Here is a 14,252-nt window from a genome sequence, read left to right as displayed (position 1 = left end):
AAATAAAAATTTTATAACCATCCCTCTTTGCACTGCGTTCGCACCGCAAGGCCTTCAGTGAGAAGAGGTCGGGAGTTGCTCTGGGGGGGGGGGGGGCGCAGCGGTAAGACTTTGCCCCCCCCCAAACTGAGAACTGTGCGCACGCCTATGTCGACAAGCTGCGCAAAGACACGCGAGCAGAGAAAATACGCAGGCGAGCGCGCTGCCTCAGATGGAGGGGGACCTAAGGGAAGAACAAAATAATGAAATTCTACCGCCGCGGTCAGCAATTGCGGTTACTTTTCAGTGAAGCACATGCAGAGCGATTAACCAAGCTCTCAATCTCTTTCAGTACAAACGTTATGTTGATTTCTCTCTAAGAAAACACTACAATAAATGGCACTGCATGTTAAAAAAACATGGCGTCTTTTTTCAACACAATCCCCCCTCCCCCCCCCCCCCCCGGAAGGCCCGTTTTTTTTTTCGGGGAAAGGTTGTAACCCTACGCTGCTGTTCTGCCTACCTGCTTGCTGTACCTATTACGTCGCCGCCACCGCAAATCCCCATTTCTTACAAACTCAGAGGTTTTCGCACTGTTAGCAGTCGTTTTACACGATGGGTTTGATGCGCCTGACATGCCAGGAGTGACATCGCTTGTAGTATTAGAGCGACGTTGCTTGTCTGCAAGACGGTGCCGGTCAAACAAGCGTTATCAACGCCATAATTATAACGGCACATTCCATTTATTTCGTGGCTGCCGTGGCTTGCGCAGAAAAGGTCAGGTTGACTGCGATAGCTTTTCTTGAGTCAAATAATGGAGCTTTGGCTCAATCGCTTGCAGCGCTAGCAATGCGGCCTCGTCTGCAAGACCGGTGCGTGAGAAACAAGCGTTAGGACAGCCAGAATTTAAAAAATGCAGCATAAACTAGACCATCGTTAAAGGAGGCGATGACTAGACACAAGCGAGAATATTCCTTGACAACTTACGTAAGTATAGAGTTGTTTTAGGCGCCTCGAACACCGCTCCGGCATAGCTGTTTGTTAACGCGTCGGTTTACTGTTTCGTAGGTCAATGGTTCGATTCCTCGTCGAACTTTTTTTTTTTTTTTTTTTTTTTTTTTTTTTTTTACGTGAGGGTTTTATTAGCTCCTTTTTTAACGACCAGGGTAAGCACCTGTTCCTTGCTTTCTATCACGCCGACATTTACCGCCCTCTTCCTAAACCCAAAGTAGCTCGTTTTCTCGCACGTTCTCTCTTGAGAAGCCCGCCGTGAAAACAAAACCAAAACAAACGTCAAACCTCTTTACAATATCAGTATATATGTCAATTACTTTATGTGTATTCACTTTTTGTGTTTAAAAACCTTAAATTTAAGTTATAAACACATTTCAGACTTTGAAAGCAGAAAGATAATTACCAACATTACAGTAGTAACACAATTTTCGTCAAACATAGAGGTGCTGCTTTTGAAGTCTGGCAACTATCTCTCACTTTTGTGTGTGTTTTTTCATGGCGTTTTGTGCCGAGTGGTTGGTGGCGTGAATTAATCTGTTTTATCTATTTCAAGCTTAAATCATAGTTATAGAAGCTTTATGGGTGATGTCTACCCTTCCAACCTACGCGTGTGTTGAACATGGGGACCCCGGAAGAACGATCATCGCCGGATAAAATACTGCGCGTCAAAAGTGGATGACATTGCATCAGAACAAAGCGTGTTCGTGTGTCCGCGAGATGAAGACGACAGTGAAGGAGAATTGTACGTTGGAAACATCGTTTTTGCTCGGGTAAGTACGCATTTTTTATTATTCTGTATTTGGTTGGAACGAGTTCTGGTGTTTATGGGTCAGTAATTCGCTAGACCCCCATCTCGTTTGCTCTGAGAGCCTACGTGAGTTAGTATACTTGTTTGGCGCCCAGTCCACCGTTTCCGCAGAAGTCAGCATCAATTTACGCTGAAGCTAGACCTTGGCTACGATGCTCGCGCTATGGTACACGGCTGCTAATAATTTCACATCACGCAAGGCTCTTTAACACCGGGGCGTTTGTTTATGTGTCTCTCAAACAGTGCCTTTGCGGTTGCAGATCGCAGTCGCAATTTCGCGTGAGTGGCACAACGCTGTGATTAGTCCTCCCTCGTGAATACCCGCGGTATACCAAGAAATAACATGAACAGGAGGTTCCCTGGAAGTGCATGTGAAAACGCGTACACGTGATTCCATGGCTGGCGTCTCGTAGGTGTTGTGAAATCTCTCCCCCCCCCCCCCCCCCCCCCTTCCCCACAAATTCCGTGCAGTGCGCTTCGCCAGCTTCGCAGCTATTGCGCTCGCGAGACCGGCGACCGTACGCCTCGCGGTCTTCGGGCCGCGATATGTGTGCTGTTCTCGTGAAGCTCGACAACAGCGAAATTGCCGTACTCGCTCGCCAACGCGCCCCGACAGCGTACGCGTCGACCGGGTGCTGACGGAGTTGTGCTGGAAGAAAAGCAGGCAAGAGATGAGGGCGCACGAGGTGTAGTTAAACATGAGAATTTACAAAGTGCAAGGTGGAGAAAATAGTATGCAAGGGCCGGAAACGGTGAGAGAGTTCGGGCCGCGCGCCAGCGAGCGAGTGCGGTAATTTACGTTGCCGAGCTTCACGAGTCCGGCACGAATATGACGACGCCCGTCTGAGAGTTCATAGAGGTATAGAATTCACATACGTGCAAATTGAAGGTGAAATGCGCGCATGTGGCCTCGCAGGGAGTTAGCATAGTCTCGCGGTAGTGGGGGAGATTTCACAACGCCTACGAGGCGCCTGCCGATTCTGTCAGAGTGGCTCTCGGGAAATCTGGGGCTTGATATCAGAGGCATATGTATTGTTTAAATTAGTGCAGAAAATTGAGCCAATTCGCAAGTTTTCATTTTCGCAAAACCGCAGGCCATACAGAGACTAACAAGAAAGCTGTAGGCACTCGCTCAACTCGATTTATATTGAAGAATTGAACGTGCAGATACAAGTCAGACATTGAAATGGAGGAGCTTCAACTATCACACACCAGTTCCGATTGAAAGCAAGGGATACAGATGAGCTGCTAGCATGCGTTCCATGCAAATTAGCTCAGTAGCTAGCTTTGCATATATCATGCATACCCCACTCACAGTACCTGCGGGTCTAATAAATACATTCTTACTGTGACCTAAATTTCACTTGGGGTGTTCCGGGAATGTTCTTATTAGTGCCTTGGAGGTTACTGTCTTTAAACAATTAAAAATCTACTTGATGTAAGCATTCGTGCTTTGTGTGTGCTCTTCTTGTATTTCAACAAGTGTCAGCACACTCACAGATTATGCACCTGCAGGTGCTGCTGCTGGCTGTCCTGGGTCAGCTGCCTTCCAGTCCAGTTTCAAAGGCTTTGCCAGGGCCTCCCTTGGCCAACCGACACTGCACCTGCTGTACCCAAGTACTGCCTGGCCTTTCGTTGGTGCTCCGTACGCTTTGCCGCCAGGAATGGTCATTCATCCATCATCTGGCCGCTTGGACCACCCGTTCAGAAGTCAGCGCATTTGCTCGACACATCGGTCCAGGCACTGCTGCCATATCGGTGCACCCACCGATTATGTACTTTCAGGTTAGTTATTGCATGTTGTGGAACTTGCCATGATGTATACCTGTTAGCAGTGCTGTGGCCTCTGATTATTTGAAACATTTTCATGAAGCAGTGCTGTGCGTATGGAGCGTGTCATTGCTTAGCAGAGATATTAAAGAGAATCTGGGGCTGACGACTAAAGGGCAAGAAGAGAAATTGAACTGACTTTGAAGCAAGTATTCGTATATTATCAAGCCAAGCAAACATTTAGGATCTTTCGATATGGTTTTAAACTTGCAATACAAACTGGTCTACTTCAGATTATACTGGTAATAATCATACTATACCGAAAAGTACATCCCGCAGTCTGTAGAATTCTGACAGCGCTTTTTTCGCAGTCTCTCATGACAGGCACTAATCTCAATGGTTGGAAGATAGTCGAGGTAGCACCAGTCTTTAAATCAGGAGACGGTACTTCACCATTAAATTTCCCTAACAAGCACCATATGCAAGGTCAGGAAACATTTCATCCACTCTCAGGTCGCTAATTATTTATAAAATCACAATATCACATTCGAGTATCACCACGGTTTTCACAAGGGTTACTTGAGAAACACAACTTTCAGGATTTTTTCACGATCTTCATTGATCCATTGACACAGGCTTACAAACTGCGGTAGTTTTTCTCGATTTTTCTAAAGCATTAAATCGCATTGCACACCACAGACTACTTCTCAAACTTCACCCTAATGTCCTCACTTGAGCAAAAGATTTTCATTCTTCTCAAATGCAGTTTACTTCTAATAACTATATACTTCTTTTGCTCGTGCCACTTTGTTGTCCCCCCAGGCAGGTTGCTTGGTCTATCTTCCATGTTGCATATCCTCCCATGTAGGTCTATTTGCAGATGATGTTGTAATTTATCACACAATTTCTTTCAACTACTACCGTCAATGCTTTCAATCTGATCTTAACACAATTAACTCCTGGTGCTGCAAATGGCTAATGTCGCTTATCTCTAAAACAAAGTGCATGACTTTAACGGTGGCAAGTCTCGGATTGTAAATACTTACTTCATTAACAACAGCCTGATTACCTCTTGAGACAAAGGTGTTTTGGTAGGCCGGTAGGGGAGGGGGGATTGCATGGTGGATTTCAAAAGGTACATCGATTGGGAAAATAAGACGTGTGATTAATATTTTCATTTGCACTCCAAAACTCGCTTTATTTCATATGTTTAACCCACTGCCGTGGCTAGGGTGGTGTGTTGTGGAGGCGAATGTCGGTTAGATACCGCTTGGTGTAGCCGCTTTTCAGATGGAGGCAACACGTAAAGACGCCCGTGTTTGGAGATTTCGATGCGCACAAAAATACCCAGATGGTCAAAATTAATGCGAAGCCTTCCCCTACAGTGCTCCCCATATCCCAAGTGTAGCTTTGGCGTGTTAAACCACCGTTTTTTTTTTTCATGTTTTTGGTATAGTACCAGCTGCTGTAGCAGGTGCAACTTAAAGGTAAAATTATACATAATGTTTCCAAGAGCTAAATATAAAGGCCATATTGAAGTGCGTTTATGGGTCTATCTCATAGCAGTAGAGAAAGGTTATATACTCTGGTGCAGGTTAAGAACGCCAATGGCTCATGTGGTGTAGTCCAGTGTTTGACGGAATGCCGTGTAGGCAGGTAAAAGCATTATTGCAGTGATGAAACCTAGGTCACTGACCAAGTCAAGAAAGCCATTTAACGGTTTGTTGCTTGTTCACGGTGAGCATGTGTCGTGGAAAACGAAGCTATATATTGGGCATTACGCGGCGCAATGAGTTTGCATAGATATGGTGCAGATTGCCATCCATTATGTTGATAATTTTGGGCGTCGTCTGAACAACGAGGGACTCGAGCAGTAATCGAGAAGATAGATTGCACTCAGTTGTCAGTAATTTTGTCTTGTTCCAGTCGACCACGTGTCCCGTCCTCTCACGGTGCTCTGCCAGTGGACTTGTTTTTGCATGGCCCTTGTTCACTTCGTTCAAGTGCTGCATTAATCTTCTGTGCAGATTGCCCGTTTCGCCAATGTACACTGATTTGCATTCAGCGCATGGAATCTAATAAACAATACCCGGAAGCTTGGAGCGTGAGAGGGGGTCTCTCACGCTGACAATGTCAGAACGCAGCTTGCTAGTGGGCACATGCACAATGTATGCACTGCGTGTTTTGAAAATGTGTGTGAGAGTTTCACCGATGTGTGGGACGTAGGTAATTGCTACACGTTTTGATTCAGTCGTTGTCCTGAATATAATGCCTAAAGCATTATATTCAGAAAGAAGTGAAGAGGGCGACGAGCAAGAATCCACATTGACATTAGCAGGCAGAAGCGTCCACAAGGCCTGTGTCAAAACGTGCTGCAATTCTCGTCCTACACATCAATCAAACTTTCGCACGAATTTTCAAGAAACACATTGTGCACATCGTGCAGGTGCCCACTAGCAAGCTATGATCTGACATTGTCAGCGTGAAAGACCCCCTCTCACGCTTCAAGCTTCCAGGTGTTGTTTATGTTTTGAACAAAAAAAGTGCCATTTAAACGTGACACCTCCTTCCTTGCCGATTTCTGATGTCTGATTGTTCAGTTTATGGGGATACGTTTAGCAGATTGCTCACATGTCTAACCTGTGCAATATGTGCTTGAGCAGTCAAACGCTGATGTTAGCAGTGAAGTAGGTGAAAATTGTAGTTTGATTGTAGTTGTGTGCAGATTACCTACATTGTGTTAATTCGTAGAAAAGCAAAATTGAGGTAATCCTGCTAACTGTTCCGCATTGCAGCATTTTATTATGCGAACGTTAAGGAGTTCAGCTGCTTGTTAAAGGTGAAATAAACAGTGGTACAAAAAGAAGAGCATCTACTAAACAGAAATATCTTCACAATCGCAGGATGCCAACGGTCCGCCTACCAACTTGTGTCCTGCATCGTTTCTGCTGGCTGGAGCGGTTCATGGAGCATTTTCCAGCTTCTCAAAGTTTGTGGTCAAGCGCTCCTCCAAGTGAAAGATGCCGCAGAGGGATCTTTTGTTTTAATGCCACAATTTCACGTGCTCAGCAGCAAATTTACTCGTAAGGCTTTTTAAATATTCATCACCCAAGAGGGCATGTTACCTTCGTCTTCGGTGGAATGTGTCTGCACTCAGGTTATTTGTGACAGAAACAAGTGGACCACGTCATGAGAGTCATTGAGGCCTTGTTGATTGTGCATGCTTCTGAAATGACATTTTCATTAAGCTGAATACTTTCCACATATTACGATTTGTGAACAAATTATGGTAAAAGTCATGATTAGTTGTACTACACTGCAGGAAGGAAATGCCAACATACGTTTTAAGCGCCTCTGATATTTCAGATCGTTGGCTGGTGAGCAATAAAACAAAACTGAAATTTTTTTAAAGTAAAATCAAATATTCGTTGTCACCAGTGCATGACCATAGTAAAAGCTATCTAGTCACCAAATTTAGAATTAGACACGAAATGCCAAGAAAAATAGGGAAATAAACTAGACAGCTGGCTACAATAAACCAATTCGTAAAATTCCTCAATGTCTATCAAGTGATGATTCAGGCGGGTTAGTTAAGATGTCAGTGGGTTTACACACCCAACTTGCAGGGAAGCACATGAGCTCCCAATATTAACATGTTTTTAGTGAAGACCGTCTTCCTTCATTAAGCTGCTTTGCACATTGATGCCAGTCTGATAAATGTCCTGAATTTTTGTTACGATCAATCTTTGTATGGGAACCATATATTTTTATATGATGTCGCTGTGTATTTCTGAAACTGTATCTAGTCACTAATTCCAATTTGTCGTGGTCAGGTTTTTTCAACTAATTCGTAGCTTTTTTAACAGTTATGGTATATTTTGTGTGCCTAAAGGAATGCCTCATTGCATGTTTAGCCTATGTAGTGTTGAAAGCGGACATTTTGCTTCAATGTGGAATGTCTGGCTAGCAACAAGGTACTTCGCGTGCTGCTCACTTTCATTCATGCCATTATTTTTCATATTATCATTTAAAATTAAAAGCCAACCAATTTGCTGTCGTTTTAATTTTGTCACCTACTTTATACTTTCTTTTTTTTTCAACTTTGTGTAAGGATTGACTATCCATATTTTTATGATACCAAGGCATTGGACTGGGCTAGCTGGTACATGTTTGAATGGATGAAAAACCATAGGAAAACCCAGGACACAGAAGAGAACGATGGGACAAACTTGTGCCGTCATTCTGTTTTAACTGTTTCCTGTGTTTACCACTGGTTTTTTATGCATTCAAACATTTTTTATGAGTTTGTTGAACAGTGATTAGTTTAGGTGTGTTCAAACAATTGTTGGCTGCGAAGGCTCCCTGTAGCATTTGTATAAGTGCTCTCTGCTTTTTTTTTGAGCCAATACCCCACCACCAGTCTTCATGAGGTGGTCTTTTGTAGAAATAAGTTGAAATAAATATTTGTTTGCATTGCTTTACATGTTTTGAAAGAATTTCTTGTTCATTCTTGTTTCATTCAACCCCGTTTCAGAATCCTGCTTAAGGCATTTCCTCTGTTATTTGCTTTCAGAACCAGGAAGGGTGCTCATCCTCGGTTCTTGCTGAAGCAGCAGTATCCATACTTCACACGTGAGCTCTGAACACACAGTAATTATGGTATGAAACATTCTACCAGTATAAGCCTGCTTTGTAGACGTCATTGTAGATGTCAAAGCTCTTGACAGTGTAGTCCAATGTCTGGTGAAACGGGCAATGTCTACAACTTGTAAAAATTAATTTTGTGGCTATAATGTTTGTGATTATTTTAAAATGCACGTCAACTACTATTTAGAATCGCTGTCTAAATTGGCAGCCATTTTCCTGGTGGATACAGAAAGTGAAAAAGCGCATGTGTAGAGATTTCAGTGCACCTTAAATGTCCCAAATTTGCTAAAGCTAATCCAAAGCCCTCCTTGTGGTGCACTTCATATCCCATGTACAGTTTTGCGTAAAAACAGCTAAAAATTTATGATCAATTTAAACTTATTTTAATGTTTTTAAATGCAAATATTCTCAGTTTAAGCTGCCATATTTAGAGTAAAATATTTTGTAACAATTATATAGCTACCAAAGGTTTACAGAAAAGCTTTTTGCTTTTGGTTGTGCACCTTCTTATCAAAAGAAAAATGTTGTTAAGAAAGGCAGAAGAAACCCAACTATGGAAATTAGCAAACCCTAAAGCTGCGGATAGAATGAATGTTTTGTAGAGAATCTTTTGCTGATTTCAGTTCTAGTCAACTCTAAAAAAGTCTATCGACGTAGAATGCTTACCGTGAGGCACCTCGTAATACTAGCCAAAACTAATGGGCCCTGGCTGTTGGCTTTTCATTTGCAACAGTGACAAATGACCCCACATCCACCGGCAGGGACATAATGCAAGGCACCATGTACAAGCTAGCCTCATGATAAAATAATGTTTTCTGAACAATGGCATTACATTTCAACCATGGGCTTCACCAGGGAACTTGTATGCATTGTTCTGTGATGTTTGCAGTTCTTGTTATTGCTATGTGGGGTCATTTAGTCTAAAGGTATGTTTATAAAACTCCAAATACCACCAAACCTTGCAAGTGCTGTACCATATGAATATTTTTCCGTAGAGCAAAAAGAATAATGCAAACGAAAATAAATGGCTTGGGTACCCAACTTTTATAAGTAGATTATGAGCCGCAGTACGGAGGGAACTATATTATGAGCCGCATTACGGAGGAAACTATACATTTTGCATTTGGTCTTCCTTGATATTGAACCTTCCTGCTCAGCTCAAGAATAAGGCACTAAACATTGCAGGTAGCTACCTTGATTGGAAGTTTGATGCAATACTAAGAAGCCAAGGGTTTTAAGGTTCAAGGAAGTTTTGTGTGGTTGAAGTGTTGCACACCTAATTGCTTTCACTGCACAGCATGGTTAGGCTCTGCAGTGAATCTCGAAGGATGTGTACTGCAGTTCGGCAAAGTGAACATATAATTGGTTTTTTACGAAGTTTTGGGTAATCAATTACCTCTAAAGTTATAACTGTACTGAGATGTGGCTCCTGACTTTTTAAATTGATGTTTTAACAATCGGTGACACAAGTTCAAGGAAATTATCAGCTGATGTTGAGCTTCAATGGAATGTCTCACAGAACCGAGCTTGGAAAGCACGAATGTTTCATACCATAATCGTGTGTGATATTGTGCAATATGTGGTCTCACACCTGCTGCACCTGTGAACCGAGGATGACGCACCCGTTTTGTACCCCATTAGGTGGGTGCTTTTGCAGAAGATGCTCCTACAGATTGGGGTGCTAAGTAGCACCCTAGGATACTTTTAGGCGGAAAAGGGTGTTATAAGGCACCTGTCTTCTGGGGTGCTTCACAGAGGGTGCTCCTGCGGCGACAAAATCCAAGCACCCTAAAGGGCGTAAAATATTCAGTTTTTAGGGTGCTCCTGCGGCGACAAGCTGAAGCACCCTTTTGGGCGTAAAAATTTTTAGTGTGTATATATATATATATATATATATATATATATATATATATATATATATATATATATATATATATATATATATATATATATATATATATAGCGAATCAGAATAGGAAATGAGGGTCTCGTTGAAAATAACACAGAAATAAGGGTTGGCAGTCGAGAAAACCTCGGAAAGCAAAGGGGAGGATGTGGTAGATCATTGATCATTCTTTCCAAATTCCTAATCTGTTTCAATGATCTACCACATCCTCCCCTTTGCTTTCCGAGGTTTTCTCGACTGCCAACCCTTATTTCTATATATATATATATATATATATATATATATATATATATATATATATATATATATATATATATATATACGGGTACACGGGAGAGTCGGACGTGGACCTGGAGGAGCCCATTCGGGAGCACAAAAATGAAATAGACTTCATATTATGCGATAACCCTGGCGTCGTGCAGAATGTGGAAGTGCTCGGAAGGGTAAGGTGCAGTGACCACCGTATGGTAAGATCTCGAACTAGGTTAGATTTGATTAGGGACCGCAACAAGCTAGTACGAAAGAAGCCGACAAATGAGCTAACAGTAAGATGTAAAGTAGAAGAATTCAGGATCGCGCTGCAGAACCGATATTCCGCCCTTAACAAGGAAGCCGAGCTTACGACAAAGGAAGCCAGCGACAACCTTACACGCATTATCACGGAGTGTGCAGTAGAAGTCGGGGGCACTATGGCTAGACAGGATACTGGTAAACTTTCTCAGGAGACGAAAGATCTAATCAGGAAACGGCAAACCATGAGAATCTCTACCGCAGCTGACAGAATAGAACTAGCCGAGCTCTCGAAGTTAATGAATAAGCGCAAGACAGCTGACATACGGAAGTACAATATGGAGATGATCGAATACGCTGTAAAGAATGGAGGTAGCCTGAAAGCAGTGAAGAGACGTCTTGGCGTGGGGAAAAATCAGATGTATGCACTTAAGGATAAGCAAGGCAATGTCATCACAAATAGGGATAAAATAGTCACAGTGGCCGAGGAGTTCTATAGGGATCTGTACAGTAGCCGGGACATACAGGATAATGCCGAACGAGACAGTAGTTCAGAGGAGATAGACATCCCACCAGTAACGACCGAAGAAGTAAGGAAGGCTTTGAAAGAAATGAAAGGGGGCAAAGCACCTGGTGAGGATCAGATAAGAGCAGACCTCTTGAAGGATGGCGGAGAAATTGTACTTGAAAAACTGGCAAACCTGTATACGCAATGCCTAATGACCGCAATGGTACCGGAATCTTGGAAGAACGCGAACATCATCCTAATCCATAAGAAAGGCGACATGAAGGACTTGAAAAATTACAGGCCGATCAGCTTACTGTCAGTCGTCTACAAGGTATTTACCAAGGTAATCGCTAACCGAATCTCTGCAGCCTTAGATTTCAGTCAACCTAAAGAACAAGCAGGGTTCCGTAAAGGTTATTCAACAATGGAACATATTCACACGATCAATCAGGTGATAGAGAAGTGCGCTGAGTATACTGAACCCCTATATATAGCCTTCATAGATTATGAGAAAGCATTTAACTCGGTCGAAACCCTAGCAGTCATTCAGGCATTACGGAACCAGGGGGTAGATGAGCATTATGTAAGAATACTAGAGGATATCTACAATGGGTCTACAGCTACCATCATCCTCCATAGGGAGAGCAGTAAAATACCTATAAGGAAGGGTGTCAGACAAGGAGACACAATCTCTCCAATGTTATTCACAGCATGCTTACAAGAAGTATTCAGAACGTTGAATTGGGAACAGGTGGGAGTAAGGGTTAATGGAGAATACCTCAGTAACCTCAGATTTGCTGATGACGTTGCCTTGCTAAGTGACTCGGGGGACGAATTGCAAAGCATGCTTTCCGCACTGGGCGAACAGAGTAGAACCGTGGGCCTGAAAATTAATATGCAGAAAACTAAAGTAATGATCAATAACCTCGGGACAGCACAGCAGTTTGAGATAGGTGGCGAGGCAGTGGAAGTGGTAAGCGAATATATCTACTTAGGCCAAGTTGTGACCCCAGATCCCAACCATGAGGCAGAGATAATTAGAAGGATCAGAATGGGGTGGGGTGCATATGGCAGACATTCTCAGATAATGAATATCAGCCTACCATTGTCGCTGAAGAAGAAAGTGCATGACAGCTGCATCTTACCGGTACTCACCTACGGGGCAGAAACTTGGAGGCTCACTAAGAGGGTTCAACTTAAATTGAGAACGACTCAGCGGGCAATGGAGCGGAGAATGATAGGTGTAACATTAAGGGAAAGAAGAGAGCGGAGTGGGTCAGAAAGCAAACTGGTGTTAAAGACATATTAGTAGAAATTAAGGAGAAGAAATGGACGTGGGCAGGGCATGTAATGCGAAGGCAAGATAACCGATGGTCATTAAGGGTAACAGAGTGGATCCCTAGAGAAGGCAAGCGTTGCAGGGGGCGGCAGAAAGTTACGTGGGCAGATGAGATCAAGAAGTTTGCGGGGATAAATTGGTCACATTTGGCACAGGACCGAGGTAATTGGAAAATAATGGGAGAGGCCTTTGCCCTGCAGTGGGCGTAGACAGGCTGGTGATGATAATATATATATATATATATATATATATATATATATATATATATATATATATATATATATATATATATATATATATATATATATATATATATATATATATATATATATATATATATATATATATATATATATATATATATATTATCATCACCAGCCTGTCTACGCCCACTGCAGGGCAAAGGCCTCTCCCATTATTTTCCAATTACCTCGGTCCTGTGCCAAATGTGACCAATTTATCCCCGCAAACTTCTTGATCTCATCTGCATATATCTTGATCTCATCTGCAAAATCAAGCATATATATATATATATATATATATATATATATATATATATATATATATATATATATATATATATATATATATATATATATATATATATATATATATATATATATATATATATATATATATATATATATATATGCTTGATTTTGCTTGACGAGACGTCGACGAGGGAGATCTACCTTCTCGCCAAAGGGGGCCTTGTGGCCGGCGAGAGCGCGCGGGTTGCGAGCTGCGGGAGACGGGTGCTCGGGAAGCGAGGCGACAGGATGCGCCTGGCGATCTTCTTCCTTCGGAAGATCAGGCAAGGAGATCGACAATGGCCGCCGTCGGCGACCAGCGAGTTAAACGCGAGCGCGTTGTGAGGTGTCCCGGATCTGGCTGTTGTCGTGGTGAGTCGAACCTCTCGATTCCCTCAAATTGTACGGGCGAGGAAGCACATCCTTGCTGTCAACCGGCTAGCCTGCATGCTCTTGGGATGTTTATTATTGATCAATAAAGGTCAATGAGCGAAAGCACTTGTCGCTTCCTTTGTTCCGTCGAGCTACGGCACGCCGCGGCTCGCGCGGTACAGCACGCAGCCGCGGGGTGGGACATAGCTTGCTAGCTGGGCGATACGAGAAGACAAAGGCTGATTAGGTCTCTCGTTGTTGGTTTTAGTACTGCATGGGAAAATACCTGCCTTACTCTACCGCTCTATATTCAGATATATATTTATTTATATATAGAATATAAGAATAGAAAAACAGGGGCTTGTTGAATGAACACAGAAATAGGGGCCAGAAGCCAAGAACGCCAAGGAAGGCGAATGGGAAAAGGCGGGTCGTCATTTATTCCTCGTACACCCGGACAAAAAGCTTTGCAGACCGGATGCATGTACAAAAAAGGTCAGAGGTAGGCTTTGGCTCCCTATTTTTTGGAAAGCCCGCACAGTGTAAAAAGTTTTCGTGGTAAATTAAGTGCCTGAAAAAATTCGTCCGGAAAGCCAGCTATTTGGGTATTTTCCCGCAGCTCTGCCACTTAGAAGCAAAGCCATTGTCGCGACTGCAGCAATACCCACGACTGCTCACGGGACTTGAACCTTATCAGGGTGATTACAAGTTTGGGTCGCAACAGAAGGCCCATGGTTTTACGTTTAACTGACAACGTCGGGTCTCCGTGCTGTGTACTATAAAGTGAAGGCAGAGTTGAACCGTAACAGCTGAACGTCATCACACCTGTGGAGGAGCCAATTGAGTGGCTTGCACCTGCGATCGTTATT

The 14,252-nt window shown here is 42.9% G+C and overlaps 1 long non-coding RNA gene across 1 annotated transcript; it reads left to right on the top strand.

The window, feature by feature from the left end:
* Positions 1–1,481: 1,481 nt before the first annotated feature.
* LOC144155245 (uncharacterized) lies at positions 1,482–8,052 on the top strand. The gene is made up of 3 exons (XR_013319544.1): positions 1,482–1,763; positions 3,317–3,586; positions 6,475–8,052. It is a non-coding gene; the product is annotated as an uncharacterized LOC144155245 (long non-coding RNA).
* The last annotated feature ends 6,200 nt before the right edge of the window (positions 8,053–14,252 follow it).

This window comes from Haemaphysalis longicornis, unplaced genomic scaffold (assembly GCF_048455015.1).
Source record: "Haemaphysalis longicornis isolate Haplotype H1 unplaced genomic scaffold, Haemaphysalis longicornis Haplotype H1 scaffold_1, whole genome shotgun sequence".
NCBI lineage: Eukaryota > Metazoa > Arthropoda > Arachnida > Ixodida > Ixodidae > Haemaphysalis > Haemaphysalis longicornis.
Note: the sequence above shows the minus strand (reverse complement) of the source record. Positions and strands in the feature narration are given on the sequence as shown.